The sequence below is a fragment of the Octopus sinensis genome, linkage group LG6, assembly GCF_006345805.1.
Source record: "Octopus sinensis linkage group LG6, ASM634580v1, whole genome shotgun sequence".
NCBI classification, from domain to species: Eukaryota; Metazoa; Mollusca; class Cephalopoda; order Octopoda; family Octopodidae; genus Octopus; species Octopus sinensis.
This window is the reverse complement of record NC_043002.1, coordinates 76683874-76706512: the sequence shown is the minus strand read 5'-3', so window position 1 is coordinate 76706512 and position 22639 is coordinate 76683874. Positions and strand designations below refer to the sequence as shown.

Here is a 22639-nt window from a genome sequence, read left to right as displayed (position 1 = left end):
TGCCAAAATAATAGAACAAAGTGTAAATTAAGTCTTTTCCTAGCCGACTAGAAATAATCAATTTTAAAACAAGAAATAGACTTTTTAGCCCATAATGCAAATATTTTTTATTTATTTATCTATTGCATGTGAAAATATAAATATAAAAAGGGATTCTAAGGAACCAAAAAACAACCTTTGAGCAGTAAGATATCTTTTGCTGGTTGTAGCTAGCAGGCTGTAACCAGGACAGATCCAACTTAGGAAGAAGTGAATTTGACAATGTGATGGATGGGGTGAAGTGGGGTCGGGAGAGAATGTTTTTCACATGACCTTATGACCCTTGGGAAAGGCATGTATGACAAAACCTCCAGTATCCTTTCGGACTCCTAAAGTTAACAGGGCTACCAACCATTGATGAACAACTGATTACAATAAGTCAACCAACTGTCTATTTAGAGAGAAGGAGAGAGCGTGTGAGTGTGTGTGTGCGCACACAGAATGTGGCATAGATTGTTGGGAGCAGGTCTAGTTTATATTGTTAGATTTTCAAGTTCTGAGATTAAATTCTTTGATAGGAGAGACTGGAGAGAAGCTCTTAGGCTCTTATTCCACTATGTTAGGAGGAGTACATTACCAAATATCAGTAATATAGTTAGATAAGAAAAATAACAAAACATGGCCTCATCCTAAAATTGTGAGCATGAATGTGAATCTACTATGGTAGACAGAGTAAAAAGAAATAGTCTGGAAAAAAGGAAGAGCATGTATGCAAACACTTGTTTCTGACATGTAAAATCCATAGATTAGTTTAAGTCGGGTGGTAACAAATTGACAGAGCTGTTAAAGCATTGGATAAAATGCCTAGTGGTATTCTTTGTCTATCTGCATCCTGAGCTTAAATCCCACTGAGGTTCAGCTGACATTGATCAAGTACTAGTTAAGGGGCTGGCATGAATTCTCTTTCTGTATCTTTTGGAACTGATTTTAAAAAAGGATCATTGGGGAATGCTAACAGCATCCTTTTTTTCTTTAATGGAGAAAGATAGCCTGATATGAAGTACAACACAATAGAAATTAAGACATAATAATGACTTTCTAATAGTTTTTTTTTTTCTTTTTAATGACAGGAACCCCAAACCAATACACCCTCAAGAACATTCCACTAAACGTAAGCCATATACTAGACCAAGATCCACTTTGCTTAAGTACCAGTTCTTAAGAATTCTTTTTTCTTTTATTTCTCTAAGGACTATTTACTACTGCTGCTGCAGATTATTATTTTCAAAGCTAGTATCAGGTGTCTTGAACACAAGATATCAGTTTAATCAACCACTAAATGAAAGTTTTTTTTATTTCATTGCCAAATAATTCTGGGAAAGGTTCACAGAAAAAATTAAAAGTAAATAAGATAAGAAACAAAATATTATAAGCACTAATTTTTTACTTGAACAGTTCAACTGACGACCACCACCACCACACAATAATACTTCTCATGCTCTAAGCACTTATCAGACTATAATATAACCACAACCAATTGACTCACATGTTCAGTGGTTGCATAAAACCTTTGGTTAATTGTTACAATCATCAAGGGATTGTTGAGGCTTACTCATTCTGTTTCTCTCTCAAAGCAGGAACTCTTCAAATACAGGATGTAGAGAAATGCTGGTTGTAATGGTGACGAAAATACTAAGCAGATACATAACAACCATATTTAGTGTGTGTATTCACTCTTCAAGTGTTACTGACCAGTTTACAATATAGGTCAAAGCTTTTCTTCTCTAAGAACAGTTAATTCAACAGTGGCTTAAGGGGTAGTGTGGACAGAAAATGTAATGAACAGTGATTTGTTAGTTACAATTCAAAAAGGGATATAGGGGGGGAAATATTTTAAAAAAGGTGACAGGCCTATATTTTTGAAAAAACTCCGTATTTGGTATCCTATAAAGGCACTTATATAAAGAACAACCAAATTTTTGACTACTAAATCAACAAGGAGTGTCATACACATTTGCTACTTAAGTATCACAAGTGTGTGGTGTGGTGTGAGTAAGTGGTATATGGAGGAAACATGACAGTAAAAGCTATATAGACATGAAAAAGGATACTGCTGAAATTAGTTGAAACTTAACTCAAAAAAACATAGAAAAGCCAAAGTTATTGATGATTAATAATAATATTTCAGCTGTAATACAGATTGACATTTCATATATTGAAAATACTGTGATAAGCATTAAAATGTCTCCCTTAGACAAGGTATTTTACAATGCAGTCAAAAAAAAAAAGTTACATAACTCACTTAACCACAGAATAATTGTAGATGAACAAGAACATTGTTCTGATAATTTATTTATGTCTAAAATAGAAAAAAAAAAAAAAACAACCAACAACACAAGACAGAACGGGTGAGGACTGGACCAAATTTTCCCAGTCCCAAATTTGAACCTAATACTGATTAGGGCTACACCAAAGTCCCACTAGAAATACTCTTCATAGCAATGAATTGAAGTAGCCGTTTGCAATGTTAGGTCCTGCTGTGATAACAATATTAACAAATCATGTTTTTAGATTGGTGAAGTAAGTTACCTTCTCCACTGCTCCCCACCACCACCAAACCAGTCCAACTTGAGAACTCTTTATCTCATCTATCATTGTTTTATCTACCTACTTTGCCTGGTACTACATAATAAACAGTTTATCTATTCATTGTATGTGTGTTACAAGGTAGATAAAAAAAAACAGTCAAAAGTTGATGTCAAAAAACTTATCTACATGTTACATTAGAAAAAAAACTTTTAAACATTTAAAAATGTACCAAAAAACAACTGAGTCCAGTAAAATGCTTAGTAGTTTTTTTTTTTGATTTTTTTGTTTTTTTACATTAATAAAACATTTGCAGTTCAACTGTGGGATTTTAATGTTACTGAAATATTCTCTTACACAGAAACCTGGTGCAGCTCTCCAGTTTACCAGTTCCAGTCAAACTGTCTAACCCATGCCAGTATGGAAAATAGACGTTAAATGATGACTTATGGCATGTTATTCCTGTGTAGAAATGTAGGTTTGCTCTAAGACTATTTGAAGTCCAAGCTAACCAAATAATAATAATAATAATAATAATAATAATGGTGTCTAATTAAGACCAGCAATTTTGAGGGGAGGGGGGTGATATTAGATATATGTTATTTTATCAACCCCGAAAGTATAAAGGGCAAAACTGACCTTGGCAGAATTTGAACTCAAGACGTAATGCTGGATATGTTGCTACGCATTATGTCTGGTATGTCAGTGATTCTGCCAGTTCACTACCTTTGATGATGATGATGATATTAATAAATAATTTATTTCATTTCTGACAAATTACATAAATCTAAAGAACTCACTATTTCAGTAGATAATCCCTACCCAGATTCCTTATTCTGATACCATAAACCATAACAAAGCTTTTCTTCCTTTTCTGTATACTAATTTTCAAAGGCTCCACTGTATTCAAGGCCCGGGTTCAAATTTTGTCATAGATTGCAAGTAACAATTTATTAAGTATGTGTTACAGGTCTACTTAATTTGAAAATACAAATAATTTTGCTTTTTTGATGATATGAATAATTAGTGTTATAAGTAAAAACGATTTTATCATAATCAAAAACACACAAACACACATCAAAATTGTTTAGGTTAACATAGTTATTTAAAGTTACATTAAAATAGGAAAGTTATACAAAAGAAGTGTATGTATGTAAAAAAAAAAGTTTTATTTTCACAAGGTATCAAATGTGAAAACTTGCAAAAGAGAGAGAGAAAAAAGGGAGGGGGGCGAGGTTTTATAATTATTAAAATACATTCTATGCATTTAGTTTTTGCGTGTGTGTGTGTCTAAAAATAATTATATTAAAGCACCAAACCGACCAACATTTAAGATTGGCAAGAACTATTTGCAGAGAGAAATATTTTAGCTAAATGAAAACAAATAAAATATAACTAAACCTGTCTGAGGAAGACATCTATGTGTGTGTAAAATAAATACACACACCACCCATTTAGATATGGACACAAACGTAGTAACATGTACACACTTAGACAGAGACAGACACACACATATTTGCTCAAATATCTTAAGGAGGTTTTTTGTTGCTTTTGGGGGAGGTTTTCATTCCACTTTTGACTCATCAATAAATGAATATTTGTATGTTTGTTTATTTTACTTCTAAAGGAATGACAAAAAAAAAAAACATTGGGGCAGAAGGAAAAGTTTACAAGAGGAAAAAAAAAGACCCAACAAAGATAAATTCCACAAAAACAAAAACAAAAAGAACAAAAAGAGAACTTGAAGGAAAAAAAATAATTCTTCTTAACAACTCAAATAACAGAAGTAAACTCAAAGAGATGACACAACTTATTACATTGAAATATCTATACACAGAGTTTATACAAATAGAACTACTAATAAAAATAATAAAAACGAACTTTGCCAAAATGCATACACTACTTTAAATTAAATTTGCTTCTAAAAAGATATAGTTTGATTAGATAAGTTATATAAACATTAGTTCAAGATCGCCATCAACATCCACCATCATGTTTTCCTTGACAGAAATACTAAAAGAGGAGAAGGAAGCAGGCTCCTGTAAGAACGAGGAATGATTTTTTTTTTTTTTTTTGAACTCTTAAACCCCACCGTCACCACTTTCCTCTGCAATGCTTACTGCTAAGACACACAGACAGAGAAATAAGCACCAACATAAACTGCAAACAACCAGAAAATTCCATGGAAGTTTTACATTTGTTTGTTTACTTTATCTTTTTTTTTTCTTTTTTAACTTTGCGTTTATATTTTGAATGGTTTCCTCTTCATTCACCACACTTTGATTTTTGTATGTATACACACACACAGAGACATATGTATGTGTGTGTGTATGTAATATATGCATGTGTGTGTGCATGTGTCTGTATTTACTTATGCATATACTTGTGCATGTACTTGCAAGTGTGTATGTGTGTGCTTGTGTACATATTTGCACATCCATGTGTGTGTGTGTTTGCATATGCATGTTTGCTTCTGCATTTATATTTGCATGTGTGCAGATGCAAACAAAAAAAGTTTCTGTGTGTGTATAGCTCTACATGTGCAAAGATGCGTTAACACAAGAATGAGAGAGAGAGAGAGAGTACAAATGACTACAACACATTATAATGTGAGAAGTGACTACAACTCTTACTTCAGAACCCTTAAGTAATAAGTTGTATTCTGGTTGTTCGTCTGCTCTCTATAATTGAAGTGGACACATTATATAAATGCATCAAAACTTTATGTTGCCATTTAAAATGAAATCATTGACCCATCATAATCATTGGCTTTGTGCCACATCTCTTGTACTGTCATATACCATTCACTCCAGAATTATAACATCTTTAATATATATATATATATATTATATATATATATATATATATATATATAATATATATATATATCGTTTAATGTCCGCCTTCCATGCTAGCATGGGTTAGACGATTTGACTGAGGACTGCTAAACTAGATGACTGCGCCAGGCCCCAATCTGATCTGGTAGAGTTTGTACAGCTGGATGCCCTTCCTAATGCCAACCACTCCGAGAGTGTAGTGGGTGCTCATACGTGCCACCGGCACGAGAGCTATTCAGGTGCTACTGGCAACGACCACACTCGAATGGTGTTTTTTACATGCCACCTGCGCAGGAGGCAGTCCAGCGGCACTGGCAACAACCTCGTTCAATTGTTTTTCAAGTGCCAGTAAGGCGACGCTGGTAACAATCACCATTTGAATGGTGCTTTTTACATGCCAGTGGAAACTGCTTGTGATCACTTTGGGATGGAGCTTTAATGACCAGCTGGTAACATTAAGTAGAGGATATAACAATCTCCTGAACATGTTTCGGACTCACCCATCTTGATGCCATCACCATTGTTTTGACATCCGTTTTCCATGCTCGCATGAGATAGAATGGTTTGACAGGATTCAACTAGCATGAGGGCAATGTTGGTCTCCATTGTCTGTTTTGGCATGGTTTCCAAAGCCAAATGGCCATCCTAATGCCAACCTATTTACAAAGTGTAGGGTAATAGGTGCTTTTTTTCTTTTTCATGTTTGTAGCACCAGCACTGGTGGGGTCACCAAGTATTATGCAGGACAAGCCCCATTCACAGTGTGAGAGTGCTGGGTTTAGAAAGGCGAAAGTATGAAAGCAGGACAGGAACAGGTGGTTTTGCTATGGAGGAGGTACATGGTAACTCAAGCAGGAAAGAGGAAAAGCGAATGGAGATGAGGTGCCTGGGTGTAGTCTCCATAAATATAGCAGTGAATGTGTGCAGATGTGAGAAATACTTAGAGATGAAATCTAACAATTCAGGACTTGGTTTCCACTTTTCTATTCATCAGGCAATGTTTGTGCAGACATTAAGGTGGGGGGAATAATCGTATATACAGATGTGTAGCTATTTAGTCTGTGTGTGTGTGGCAGTGGAAAGTATAATCAGTAGAGATTTTAGACAAAATATATTTTTGGTTATAGCCTTATGTTTTGAGTTCATATACTAGGAAGTTAACTTAGCCTTCGTGCTTCCAAGGATTGGTAAAGTAAGTACCAAGGTTCCAAATTATCAATTATACCCTCCATAAAGGTGGTACACCAGCATGGCCACAGTCCAATGACAAATCAGTAAAATTATGCACATAAAGCAAATTAGCTAGACCACTGTGAACCACTGACAATGGTTCAAATCTTAGTCTAGCTATGAATGTACTTTTCTCAACAACCTGTTAACAGGTTCCTATTCATACTTATATGTAAAGACACATGAACTAGGTAAAAACAATACCAGTAAAACATAAATGGTGGTAGTATGATTTCGAAAATTTAGACAAACTAGTATGGGAAAATGAGTCAGAAACAAGTCAGTAACTCTTAAGTATCAGTAATATCCTGGAGTATAGAAGCAATTAAGTTAACCTAGCAATATAATGAGGAAAAAGGAAAACATTGGCCGTGCCGATCTATAGTAAAATGATTAAGGTCTGCAGCCTAACCAAATGTCAAACAAAGTCAACTATACACTTTATAAGCAATAACAGAAATATTACACATACTACTTTGATATGTAATATAAGGTTAATAACTACACAGAATGCTTTATTAATGTAATCAAATACAAAGGAAACTAGCGATAACCCAACAATGTGTGTGTGTGTGCGCGTGCGCGAAATCATAATGACGTTCGATCCTACTTGACGTAGTGATGCTGTTGTAAGATGTCATGTCGATATCCAATTGATAGCATATGGGGGGGAAAAGCCAGTCCTGCTGGTTATATTAAATGAGCTTCGTTCTTGTTGAGATGTTTGCTTATGTCGCTGCCTTATTTGATTTGGTTTGCTTATCTAGGATAGTGCAGATTCTTATTGTTTTTGTGCCCCTTGATTGAGTATGTAGTAATTGGAAAATCTAAGGTGATACTGTTTGGTAAATAGCTATCATCATATGAAACATTTTATTTGTTTATACACATACATACATACATACATACATACATACAGGGTGCAATGGGTAAATTATTGCCATTTTATATTTTTAATTTTGTGCATGCAAATTGTTTGTTTTTGATTTTGTTGACTACACAATATAGTAGGGTCTGTTGGGTACCATCTGTGAGAAAAACAGCACCATGATGCAATTGACTCTGCCAGAAATTTGGAAACGACATGCTGCACTGCTTGGCATTTGCACTGGAAACTCCAATACAAACATGTGTTTGGGTGTCTATCAGAGGGTATATACCAAGAGTGATAAAAATCAAACATTCAGTCAACATCATGGTGTGGTCACTAGTGATGGCGATGTTATGGCTCCATCTTTCCACATGGCATTAGATACAACACAGAGGAAGCCTACATCAAGTGCCTGGAAGATGTAATGCTGTCCTGGGTCAAGAGGGGTGGCTACTGGAAAACCCCATGTCTGGCAACAGGACTGCACCATGCCACACATGCAGGTGAACCCAGTTGTGGCCGTCAGACAATTTCTGCAACCACATCACCCCTAACATCTGGCCACTCAACTCCACAGACCACAACCTCTTTGATTATTATGTGTGGGGCACAGTTGAGCGAGATACCAACAAAACTCCTTGTAACACACCAAAGATTATGGCAGTGTTCACCAACATAAAGAAACGGTCCAGAAGAGTTGCAGGAGATTCCGAAGTCGTCTGGAGGCTGTGGTTGAAGCCTATGGTGATTTTATTGAATAAATTTACTCCTTTAGTATTCCAAAATATTTTTATGTAATGGAGACAATATATTCACTGCACTATATATATATTTATTTATTAATTTTGGATCGCCTTGATAACATGTTAGCATTTTTTCAGGAGTATTAATTTTCACATTTTCTATATACGTTAATGCAATAGAAACAACTTTTGGCTTTATAAAGTCAGATCTATAATAAAGATGTAATTTTTCTCTATGCATATTTTTATATATATATATATGCATGTGTGTGTGTGTGTGTGTGTATATATATATATATATATATATATATATATATTATATATATATATATATATATATATATATATGTCTACTTTTCCATTATGGTTTGGGTTGCAATAAAGCTTATTGGGACAGCATTTTCTATGGGCAGATATCCATCCTGTTGGTAGCCTCCACATTTTTCAAAGCATGGTATCTCCCAAGTCAGTGAACAATTAACTGTCTAGACATGTTTTACATAAAGAACTGAAAACAAACGACACTGTCAGGTATGCTGTTGGTTACAAACCCACGAAAAGATGATGGGAATACGAACTTACTCACACAGCCAGATGTGCAGACAGACAGACGTGTGTGTGACGGATTTCTTTCAGTTGCAACCAAACCCATTTATAAGGCTATAATAGAAGACACTTGCCCAAGGTGCTACAAAGTGGGGCTGAAACCAAAAACACACAGCTAGGAAGTGATCTTAGTATGGCACCTTGAGCAAAGGCATTTAACATAACTTCAGATCGATTCAATCCTTAACAGCGAATTTAGATAGACAGAAACTATATAAAGGCTAGTTAGATGAACTGTAGTTTTAATTCAAGTCCAGACTTCCACAGGAGTGCTCAGCCACTTGCTAGTTCAATGAGTAAATTGCCCAAATGGTTGAACAAACTGGATACTCAAATGCTCCCTTCTTTTATACTTATAGCTTACATCTAGCATAAAGCCGCCTCTCCTACTGTAGCCCCACTCAGCTGAAAGGGATCTTAGTCTTGCAAGCTGTATGGTGACCTCATGTAATAAAAACAAGCACCCAGCACACATTGTACAGTGTGTTGGCAAAAAAGGATTCAAAAGCAGACAGCAGAGCAGGATACTGTCATTGAACTGTCAAACTATCCTACCCAAGCCAGCAACGAACGATAAATTATGATGCTGAGTCCAAATCATTATACTGAGTAAAGAAACATAACCCTCACAATCTCTAAGTGCCCCATAACTAGTTTATTATAATTAATATTATTATCAACTCCACACCATCTGTTGATTGCTTTGCCCACTTCTCATATGGCAGTTAAGTTTCTAGTAACCACTGAGCTCATATTCATTGATTTAAAAGAAACAAGACAAGGACCCTTTTCTGTTAGAGTAGCGAGAGGTACACTCAGAGTTGTTTCACTTTATTAATCAGCTAACTGCAGAAGTATAAGAAAGACTTTTTGCCAAGTTGACATATAATTAATATCATTCAATGATGATGATGATGGTGGTGGTGGTGGTGGAGGTAGTAGGTACATTAGCAATTATACTGAACAATGCTAAAAGACTAGAAAAATTAGTCTCTAACTGGTTAAAAACAAAACACTTCAGTTTGTCAGGATCTGTAAATTAAAGTGTTATCAGTTTGAAACAGGATGAATAAGACTTCCACTAAAAGCACCATAGCCCTCATCACACTGCCTTGGATTGTCAGATCTTAAGAGGGAGGAAAATGAATAAAAAGAAAAGAAAAAGAAAAAATACCACATACAATGAAATTACTTAACAGATTACCAGAAGAGAAAGAGGGAGGGGAGAAATAAACAAAAAAAAAGTGGGGGGAAGAAAAAAGAAGCAAAACACAAAAACAGCAAACGGAAAGTACAATATACATTAGGAATTTTAATTTTTTCAAGAGCTGCTATCACAAGAATACAAACTAGACTGACTATTATATATAAGATGCTCTTCTCTGATTTGTCAAGTGGCCAATAAGTGGCTGAGGGTAGGGAAGTACAAGTTTTATATCACAGAAACATACTCATGTTATTTGACTCAAGGAGCAACTAACAAGTATATCTCACACATACAGACGCATATATTCAACCATCCACTTCACTCCACAATGTTCACTTGTTTCTGTAAATTTGTTTTTTTTTTTTAAATTGTGCACACAAGACACATATACCAAGTTGCACATTGCCAGGTCACTTAGTGGTTGGCGAAAAATTTTATGGGTTCACTATGTATGCACACACCCTTATAGATCAAACACAGGATTATCTCATGGTTTAAACTTCAAAGAGAAAAGTTCATTCAAACATTATAGGTTATTTTTATTTACTAGACATTTCTGCAGGTTTACTTACACAAATATGCTTGCACTTTCATACACAGGTTACTAAAACTGGTTAAATATAGGATTTATTGACAATATACAAGTCAATTTGAATTTAAAGAAGTGAGGGAAGAAGAGAGAGTAAGAGAAAATTGTGTGTGGGAAGATTTATGTATAATGTTACAAATACATAAAAAAACTATTATATATATATATGTGCATCATGTAATTCTGAAAAAAAAAAAAAAAGTTATGGAAGAGCTACTTGATGTTAAGAGGAGATTTCCCAATGTAATACACAAAAAATATCAAGTGGAAACAAAATATAGCATCCTAAAATAGCTAAACTGTTGTAAAAATAAAGCTTCTTAAATGACTGTACTTAATAGGGAAAAGAAACAAAACAAAAAAAAAAATCCAAGAAAAAATATAAAAGGGATGGGCTTTGTGAGAAGACTAAAAAATATATGCAAAAAAAAAAATAGTTAGCAAAAGTAAGAGTTCAAATGCCGTGTTATGCCAAAGCTAAAGAAAGTGTTGAAATATTTCATTTAGGACAAGGGTTTTCAACCATTTTTTGTTTATATCTTTAGACCCTTTTGATTATTATTTTATTCTGGTGGAACCCCATAGCTATTTGATGTTTGAAAACTAGTTTTATAGAAACTTTTTTCAAATTTCCTATTTTGCTTTTCACACATTAAAACTCATGTAGTTGGAGCTTATGTAAAATGTTAGAGAAAGACACCAGTTTCCTGCAATAAATACCAATACATACATCTAAAGCAAAATTTTCTCAGGAGCCCTTAAAATACTAGTGTGGATCCCAAATTTACTATTTGGTGGTGTGGAACCCCACCATCCCAACAAAATATATGGACCCGGGGGGGGGGGCATATAGCCCCCAGTTGAGAACCACTGATCTAGAACAATAAATAAATGGAAAGAGGGAGAAATAGAAAAGAGTAAATATAATAAGCCTACAGCTGTGAAAAACTAGCATGATGAGACCAGAGTTTCTGGATAGTCTCTAAGGGGAGAGGTTGCTTAGCATTGCTATGATAACACAGGCACTCCTTGGGGACTCGACAATACAATGCTTTACAATACATAAAATATCAAATTTAATTATTCAGCAGACTTGAAACTATAAAATAAATAAAATCAATATGTTTCTCCCTAAAATTAGGCCAGTAATAATAATACATACATACATACATACATATATATATATAGAGAGAGAGAGAGGAGAGAGAGAGAGGAGAGAGAGAGAGGAGAGAGAGAGAGGAGAGAGAGAGAGGAGAGAGAGAGAGAGAGAGAGGAAATGTTCTGTAAACTGTTGCAACATTAATAAAATCATTACTAGATTTTGTTTTGCTGTTCATCTTTAGTTTGTGTATGTGGATGCATGCATACAAACAGAGAAGCAAATGTGTGTGTAAATATATATGCACATACGCACATACAAATGTATGCGAACAAAATCAAGTTTGCATCTACAGCCAGGCATTTCTGCTGTCGCAAAATAATTTAACCAAAAGCAGCTAACAAAGGAGCATTTATGCCGTTAGTCAATCTGCTAAAAATAACAGCTCAATCTTCTTCAAATCACAAAAGCTAAACGGGTGTAGAGAGGACACTTTGGATAAGACAATCATCAATGTACCGAGTTTGGTTTGCTCGACCTGAGGCTAACTAACAAGATTTCCTGTGAACGTCTATGAAATATGTGGAGATGAAGGCAACTTCTGGAAATCAGGATATCTTTAGAACTCACAAAACTACTTTAGTATGATATGCAGGTGTGTGTGTGTTTGTAATATAACACACACTGAAAAGCTAGTTAACAATATAGCAAAGAAAGGGCTAAGGAAACAAAGGTCAGAAGACTAAAAATTTCATTATTATGAGCAACAATATAAAATATTTCCTAGGCATATACACACACTAAACATTTTGTTTTTACTGTGACATGTTCAACATATAAAATGTGTTAGGGAGTCATTGATGAAGCCTCTATGCAGTCGATCATTGTGCTAGAAATAGCAGCCAAATCTCCCTTGAATTTACACTCTATGGTCCTAACCCTTTAGTATTCAGTTTACTGTCAAATATGGAGCTAGTCCACATAAGTCCATAAGAAGCTTAGGACCAGTTTCCTGGTGTCTCTGGCATGCATGTTTGTTCCTGAACAGGATGCCAGGTCAACACAGGAACAGGATTACTCATTTTTACCAGCTGAGTGGACTGGAGCAGTGTGAAATGAAGTGATTTGCTCAAGAACATAACCCATCATCCGGTCCAGGAATTGAAACCACAATCTTACAATCACGAGTCCAGCACCCTAACCACTAAGCCATACACCCCCACCTCTCAGTCATTTATTGTAATGATCACTTATTCACATGGCTTTGAATTAACCATGCATTGTCTTGTAGCTTTGAGGTTTTGGTGTGATTGTTTATTTTCAGAATGACATTGTAGGGTAGGTATGAGAGGCTGGATCCAGCCATTTTGAACATAAAACAGGTAGAATATTGGGCCAGATGAAGTCAGTTTAAATACTAATGGGTTAAAAGAAGAAAAAAATGGACACAATGCTGCATAAATTAGATGGGACAGTCACAGTAGGAATGCCAGTGGTCATGGCCTGGCTGAGCTAACCAAACAATATGAAGTGCTCCACTAGATATGAGGACTGTCATTCACATGTATTCTCTAATTTTATAAAGTTTGTCATCCTTTAGTAAAGGCTAAAAACCAAAGCAAAATATCTACAATAGTTATCTATTTAGCTTCCATTAAAAGTGTATTAATTGCCAGCTTTTATAATTTTATAAATCAATAGCTGCTTAGATTTTTTCTCCTTTCTTTCCTTCTTCATTATAAATACATTTGAAAGTGATATTTTTTTTTCCTTTTATTATTTTTGTTGGTTTTTATTTTTTCAATTATGGTATAACTAATTAAGTGGAATAATTGAACAATATAAGGGTAAATTTAATTTAGATTTTTATTTATTTATTATATTAAAAAAAAATTCATTGATTAAAGACTATGGGGAAAAAAAATAAAAATAAAAAATAAACTAAGAAAACGATTGAACCATTTTAAAATAAAATGGCTTTCTAACTGGTTGCTAAATGAATAGAAAGTTGCCTGCGAGAATATATCAGGTAATATTACATAACATGGTTAACCTGAAGCAATTGCCTGTAATCTAAGTGGTTTGTGTATCATTCATTATGATCGATTTGTCTTTTTTTCTTTTAGCTTTTTCCAGGTGTGGGATTTGAGGGTAGGGAGGGCAAGGTTTTCTCAAACTAGAAAATAAATAACAAAAAACTAAAGAAATAAAGAGGTCGGGAATACTATACTATATAATGTTAAAGAGACTTGGATACCTTGACCAAAAGCTGGAGAAAGCTACAGAGGAATCATTTTGCTTTACATTTCTTTAATCAACATGGAAAACAATATGTACAACAAGCAAACAAGAGAGCCTCTACGTGGTAGCTTAACCTGCTAGAAATAACAGCCAATTCTGAAATTGCATGTTACCAGCATTAAAAAAAAACAACAAAAAGAAGACATAAGATAACGTGGCTCCAGATATATTTTTGGAGAATAAATTATTCAGAGAAATTTCTCCAGAATGGCCATTCACACATTCATAAAAATCTATAATCAAGACAGATAATGCGGTGAGCAGTAAAAAACACTAGGAAAATAGTGACAATGCAGACTTAGGAGATTTCTATTATTTTAATCTGAAAAGTACATTGGAATAACATCCCACCCACCAAAATAAATAAATGATTAAATAAATAAACAAACTGGGATGATCACAGCTTGTATACCTTTGATCAAATCTGCTAGATTAGAGTTGACCTGGGTTTAAACAATAGCATAGACAAAAATATCATCATAATCATTTGTTTTTCAGGATGGCATGGGTTGTATGGTTTTACAGGATCCAATAGGTAAGTGGATGCCGTTTTGCTCCAGTGTTTAAGCTTTGACATAATGTCTGCAGTGTCTGGATGCTTTGCCCGATGCCAACCACTTTGGAGAGTGAACCAAGTGCATTTTCGCGGAATTGGATAAACTGCAAGACATCTTAAAATACGTTTTCCTCTACTTCCCTAACAACTTTGTACCAGTATAATAATAATAATAATAATAATAATTTCCAAAGATCCAGCAGATAATTTCTCAATATCAACATTACTTAACGTTTTATTAAATATTAGTATATATCAGTGTTTATTGTGGTTGAGGGAGTTGCTTCATTATATAACCTCACTACAAGAGAAAACCTGAACCCTACCACTTACTTACACACTTCCTCCATACTTGCCATAAATTGCATTAGACAAGTAGCTTCTAAAAAGAAACAAGATTTATATATAAGATGTTCACACATTCAGAAACTGCATCTTAGGATTCAAAATACATTATGCTTGTAGTTCACATTAACTCTTTATATCTCTGTTTCTCTCCATCCCAGCCACAATCTTTCATCTCTTTACCAATTAGCAATGTTTCATAAAATTTAATTTTACTTTCCCCATATGTGGAACAGTAACTGGTGTATGTATTATCAAACATGACATTCATTACTTCAATCTAATTTACTTCCTCACTGTCCAAATTATAACTACTCGCAAACATGCACCTTCTGTAAAAGAGTATGTAGCTTTAAAGATAAAACTAGAAAAAAGAACTCTTCTCTGTTTATATACAGTTGAAATAACCTAGCGCTCAAAAAGAGAAAGAGAATAATCACAACTTTTGATGTCACTGTAAACATCAGGAATGGATTGAAATATCACTATATAATACTTAATATAACAATCACTCAAAACATTTTAAGCATTTTATAACAAATGTAATAAGATATGTTGATATATGGATCTTGTTACTTTAGATAACAATACAGCAAGGTCAATGGCTGATTTGGTAAAAATGGTACCAGCTTATATTTAAAGTTGCCGGATCTGGTCAGTTCTTCAGACAAAGTTCTTCTTTGTAAAGTTGGGTACAAATGAGAGAAATTTAGCTGCTACCACTAGCATTTGTAGCTACACAGTAGAGGCTCTTGATCTTTCCTGGTGATCCTAACATACCAAAAGAGACTTCCTTATCAGGAACAAGAAATACATAGTCATTGTAAAAATTCCAGGAAATACTTGAGCTTTATAGGGTTGAAGTAAGACCAGCTACCTACAATGGAGCACTATTCCTACATCTAGGATGATGATACCATAAGCAAATCCAGAACATCAAAAAGAACTCCATTGACAGAATAACAAAGGCTGATCCACTGCCATTCAATCAGTAAAGCTACTATTAAGACAACAACCTGTGAATCAACTAATTACATACCACTGTCTCACTTCACCCCTCCCTCAGTTCTTGTACTGAATTTTATATTCAGTCCTTCTCTAACAGGTCCTCACTCACGCTCACCCAAAGTGAATAACAAATGTTCAGTTGTATTAATCTCATCACTCTCAGAGAGCCTGAAGAGGTCTTGATCATTGTCCCCTTCCTCCTGACCTAAGCCATACATAAAAAAAGGAAACCCAAAAAACTTGCTCAGTTCCAACATAACTTACAGTGCAGCCTGTCAGCTTTTGCCATACTGGAGCAATGCCTTTGTTATAATTTTCTCAGCTATCATCTCAAATTATTGTCAATTCAGTATTTAGCCATGTACAAAATAACATATATGGGAAATTTACACACATTAAGCAATTTCAATTATACAAGAAATCATTAACGGAAACCATTACACTAAGAGAGATAGAGGAAAACAATAGGAAAAAACCTTTTATCATTCACTAGAAAAACATATATTTTATATATATATAGCGTTACAACATAAGTGCCAACTTGTAATTAGTAATGTTGCATTTTTATACATTTTAGCATTATTCTAGTAAAAACAAATTGGTTAACAAATAAAGTTAATAAAATAGCAAGTAAAAATATAAAAAGAACAACCTGAAAGATTGCCTTCCTTGTTATTGTAAACTAAACTATCAAGTTATTAAACTATCAGTTATACTCCGTGTCATTTTGGCTAAATTTTCAAAATATATAGTCTTGATAAGCAAGTAATTATCAAAGTAAACTAAAGAAAGTAAAAATAAAACAATAATAATAAAAAAAGCACACAACTTGTCTATTGTTGTAAAAGTAATGAAAAGACAGAGAAAAAAAATTACAAAATCTAAAACCAAATAAAGAGGATTTTACAAATCATTGAGGAAACAATAAGCACTTAACAAGAGAGGAAAACAATATTATTGACCCTGGACAAAGCTAAAATATTTATTTAATTTATTTGACATTTTTCCAATGATGTTATTGGAACACCATTTACAGATATGTGTTTATTCATATTAGATATCAAAACGATTGATATCTTTATGACTATAAAATGACAATCAATAATTCACTGTATACAATTAAGCTGATATAGACAAGCTCTATCAACACCAACACTACGCAAATAAAAATCAGAGCTACACTATATTTAGTATAAGGCAATTTTTATGGCAGGCCATACATAACATACATTAAGGATATTGGCTTCAGTCAAACTATAAAGTAGTAACCTCACTACCAACACCACCCACAAAACACAAACACACAGGCTAGTTTTCACAATTTACAAAATAAGATGTAATTAAAAAGTTGATCATCTTTGTGTTGAATTTAAAATCTATTTATTTAGATATAAACCCCTCAAAAGAGAGGATGGTTACTATTAAAAAAGAGTTAATTAAAACAAACAAAAGATATAAAGAAACCACACGCACACACACGTAATTTAGGAGTGAAAAGGAAATCGTATCATTACCACTACAAACAAATTGGAAGGCCTTCAACATGGTTGCTCAATTTGCAAGAGATAGAAGCCAAATATCACATCCTTTCATCTCAGAAACAAAAGGGTGGTAGTGGCGGCGGTGGATATATTAGATTGTATAACAAAATTCTTGGGACTTATTACAGGGAATGTAAAGTGGGAAGTTCATCTGTTATCTAAAACATATTAGGAAAATGAATAATGTCAGAAATTTGGCATATTATCCTAGTTGTTCAGTAACGAGAAGAACCACCTCATTTAAAACTGCCTCAGGTGATAGGATTACATAGCAGAGAACAAACAGTGAGAATCACATGAATAAATGTTGTGAACTAGTGTTTAATGATAGATTCTTACACTACTTAAAATATATTACAGATAAATATAAATGCTGTGAGAACAAGATTCTTTTCTCTCTATCTCTATCTCTCTTTCTCTGCTAACTCAAAGCATGGTTTTCTGGTGAGTTTTCAGAATGCAATAAAAATTAAACCTCCATCACACACTGTCCCTAAGTGCATTTACAAAGCCAATAACAAAGAGAAAGTTACACGTGAGCTTTATTATATTTCAGATATATATTCTCATTTCCACCTATTTTGGAACAGTGGTAAGCATGGCTGTGTGAAATCACATTATACTCGGGGTTTCAGTCTTACTGCATGGCTCCTAGGGTAAATGGTTTTTCCCTATAACCCCAAGCCAAGCGAGACCTGCGAGTGGATTTATTAGACAGAAACTGTCTTGACATTGCATGATGGCTATAAATGAGTGTTACAGCCATACATGTGGTCTCATTTATTCTTTCTAACCTGCCATGAAAATACACCTAGTCATGCTTGGAACATGTAAGGACTGACAAAAGGAAGGGTATCCAGTTGTTGAAAATCCGCCGCAACAAATTCCATCTGACCCAGGCAAACAGGGAAAAATTAATATTAAAATAATTCAAGTCTTTGATAAAATGCTCATTTTTCTACATTCAGATATTTCAAACAGTATGTACAATATAAGTAATCTTACACAAGAAAAAAGTCATCAGGTTTTAAGTTTAACATTCATACAATATTTATGTATTTTAGCAATAAAAGAGATATTAAGTCTTTCTATCCCAGCTGAATTCTAATGTTAGGATACATACCACTCATCAAGGCTACTCTTATATGCAAAAGTGTTCCTCACTAAAAAGTATAAATAACATGAAACAACAGCAAGTAGTCTCTTAAAGTTCCTAATTTTTCTTTAGGCTCAATGTTTCGTCAGGTGTTGTTTTCCATAAATCACTGAGTGTATAAAACATATGCATGTGATTTTAGGTTATATACCAACTATACTCCTAGGGTATACGGAACTTAGGAGTTTAGTCCTGGTCATAACAGTTCCATTGTTTGCATATCAGCAACTATATCGTTCAGTGTATCCTTTGACTGCTATTTTCAGCAGGTCAAATAACAATTGAATTGTATTTAATAAACCCTGGTATGTCTGATGCTTAATCCTAAGACAAATGCATACATGCAACACAATTGTTCTATTATTACTTCTGCAAAAACATAGATCTCAAACAAAAAACAAGCAAGATAAAGTTGTAAAAACTGTACAAAACAAAAAAAAGCTATTACATTTTAAATTACTTTTTTTAATTTGGAACTGGATTTTCTCTTCAGCCATTATTTAATGAATTCTGTTGGGTATACTTTGGCAAAATATTCCTATTTTAAAGACATCTCATGAAGCCATTTGCAAAAAAACTAAAATGGCTCCATTAAGAGAATGTTAGAATAACACTTTAGCATTCAAACTGGTCGTATCTGGCCAAAATATTCTACCCATTTTATGTACAAACTGACCAGATCCAGACTCTCAAACCCATCATACAATGCCATGTCAAAAATAAGCAATCACTTCATAAAAATCTTGAAGCTACAAGATAATGTGTGATTAATTTAAAACAAAGTGACTCAATAAGCATTACATTTGATAGAATAATCTGAATGCTAAGGGTCAAAAGAAATACCATAACCCTGGTTCAATTTCAGGTTTCAGCTTGCTGATGAAGTTCTCTTTTGGCCTTGCAATTATTACTGAAGTTTTTTGAAATTTGACTTAAGGAGGAAAGACAGAAAGAGAGGCTTTTCAAACACATAATCATCACTATAATAAGAAGATAGTGCTAGGTACATGATTTAACAGGCATTTCACTACAAAATGACAATGAGTATAGGAAACTTTATCACTTTAGCACATTAACACACAATGGTTAAGGTAAAGATCACTAACTAAAGTTCAGCAGAGATGACAGTCTCATAAATCTAATCAGTAAATGGACATTTTGTTTTATAGCTTACTCAAAAGGAAGAAGGAGAAGTGGGGAAAAAACCCCCCCATAACTTTTAGGTTGCTGTAGCAGAAAGAAATGCACCAAGATATCAAATCAATGTCAGAACTGAAAGCTAGTTCATATTCTTACAAAAGATTAAATCCCTTGTCCAAGAACTGGTATAGTCCATTCAGCAGGACTCTGTACTATTTCTACCAACCTAATTTAACAGGATCCTGCCAACAAATAAACTGATGAAGGAAACAAAAGATGGATTTAGTACGAATTTTTAGTACTAAACCCATTTTCCATTTCCTTCCTCACCACAAGTCTTGCTCCCGTGTCATCTCCTTAATTAGACCCAGTGTCTGAAGATCCTTTCTCACCACTTTGTTCCACGTCTTCCTAGGTCTTTCCACATTGTCATCATTGTTTTAACATCTACTTTTCCAAGCTTGTATGGGTTGGGCTGAGTTTAATGGGATAAATTTTCTACACCAACACTGCAGATTTCTTGACACAGATCCAGTGAAAATTATATCGTAACTGTGGATGACACCATGTAGCCCAAACAGTGAATGTACTTTAATTGGCATGTATCCAAAGTCCAAATAGTTACATATATACATACACACAGATGCAGGCTGCTTGATTAAGAAGCTCATTTGCCAACCTCATGGTTTCAGGTTCAGTCCCATTACGTGACACCTTGCGTAAGTGTCTTCTGCTATAGCCCAAGGCCAACCAGTGCTTGTGTATGTGAATTTGGTAGATGGAAAGTGAAATAAGCTGATCATGTGCATATGAATTTGTGTGTGTCTTTGTACTCCCACTGATTGATAAACAGTGTTGGTTTGTTTGGTGGGAGGGGGTTAATCAATTACATTGACCCCAAGATATAACTGGTACTTATTTTGTGGACCCAGAAAGGATGAAAGGCAAAGATAGCCCTGGCAGCATTTGAACTCAGAACACAAAGACAGATGAAAAGTCACTAAGCATTTTGTCCCACATGCCAACGATTCTACCAGCTCGCCAACTTAATAATAATAATTTAGATAGTGATTTTCTAATTGTGTGTTCATTAAAATCCACACATGAAAAGAAAGAATGTTTTCAGAAGTTATACCGATTTTGATCAAAATTTCTGAAATGTCAAAAGCTTTGATAAAAAAATAAAAATGGTGTTGAAAATATCTAATTAAATGTTAGAGCTATTTTTAGTAAATTATGAAACATGAATTTAAATAGAAAAAAAAAAAAATTATTATATGACTATATTTTGTGTGCATGTGTGTACTACATAAGTGTGTACATCTATTTTATACAAGCACTAGTGCTTATTTGGCAAATGGACATACAATGCATATGTGCAGATGTTATCAGGATATACATGCGTGCAGGTGTGTACTTATGCAGAGAAACGCATGTAAAAATGTATAAGTGTATGAGTTTATGCTGGGAAAAATGTGAGCGTACCTACACACTCAGATATAGCAATAAGCACACACACACAAACATAAATATGTAAGTGTAGAGAAACTATGAACAAGTTATGAACAAAGCATTGACTGTTTGGCAATAGACTTTAACAATAACAACACGAACAAAAGTCTGTCAAGTGTAGGTCATTGTAAAATGTGACTTGTAAGTACATGACAGTGTTAGTAAGCTACTTCACTAAAACAATGAATACTATCTCTTTAATGTCAAGTATGAACACTTGAGCTATTTGACACACACATACACACACACACATACATACACAGGTACACTAAACCAGGACTCTTCCTTCAAACTGAAGTTTTCTCCAGTACAGCTGTAACTTATTTATTTCATTGCAAATACAGGTTTGCTTGCTCTCATACTATGTATGCATACTTGTATGCACACACACACACACACACACACACACACACACACAGAAATATGTGCAACAGTGATGTATTTATTCCAGCTAGTGTAGTCCAAACGACACTGGTATACGGGTAAAAAAAAATTATCCACATCTCTCTTACATGTAGATGAGAGAGAAAGTGTGTCCGACAATTAAGAAAGATAGTGTGAAAGAGAGGCGAGACATAGAGACAAAGTTGAAAGAAAGTATTTTGTTTTTGAAGTTAGTTTAAACAATCAGCTACAAATAGGGGAAATCCAATTCCATTGGGAATGATCTCTTTTGGTGAAGCAAAGTTAAAAGAGACAGTAAAAGTTATAATCTTAATACTTTAGAACAGATCAGCATACCAACTAAGTTTGATTACCGGCCAAGAAGGCAAGAGGATAGCACATAAGGCAACACTATAACTGGTGCACGGCATTAATCACATACACAGAGGTGTGAATCATCCACTGTCAATAAGAGTAGATTAGAATGTGAATACTTGAACAAAATTATATAACATCCGTCTATATAAAACAGAAAGGTTTGTAGATGAAATAATAAAAATCAATGACTGACTGAATAAATGAAAACTTTAAAAGGAATAGGGAAAAGAGACGAAAAGATAAAATATTTAAAAAAAACAATCGAATTTTAAAAATTTATTTTGACTAATAATTGTTTAAAGAACTTGTGATTAACTTTCTATTCTGTCAACAAAACAAACCAGTTCAACATCTTAAAGACCATCTGCTCCTAGCCTGCTAACATACAAACACAGTGTCAACCTCCTTCATTCACTGTGCACTACAATTAGTGCCCCAGGACAGAGCAGAGAATCCAGTAATTTGTCATTTGTGTAGAACTAGTGGGAGTTAATAAGCATGACAACAGCTTGAAGAATATACTTTAAATATTTTTGCTATTTTTTTTTTGTTGTTGCTATCACCACCACCT

General features: G+C 34.1%; 1 protein-coding gene across 3 annotated transcripts in view; it reads right to left on the bottom strand.

The window, feature by feature from the left end:
• Positions 1 to 22639, bottom strand: part of LOC115213099 (transducin-like enhancer protein 4) — a 100983-nt gene that overhangs the window by 61457 nt on the left and 16887 nt on the right. The window lies entirely within an intron of this gene.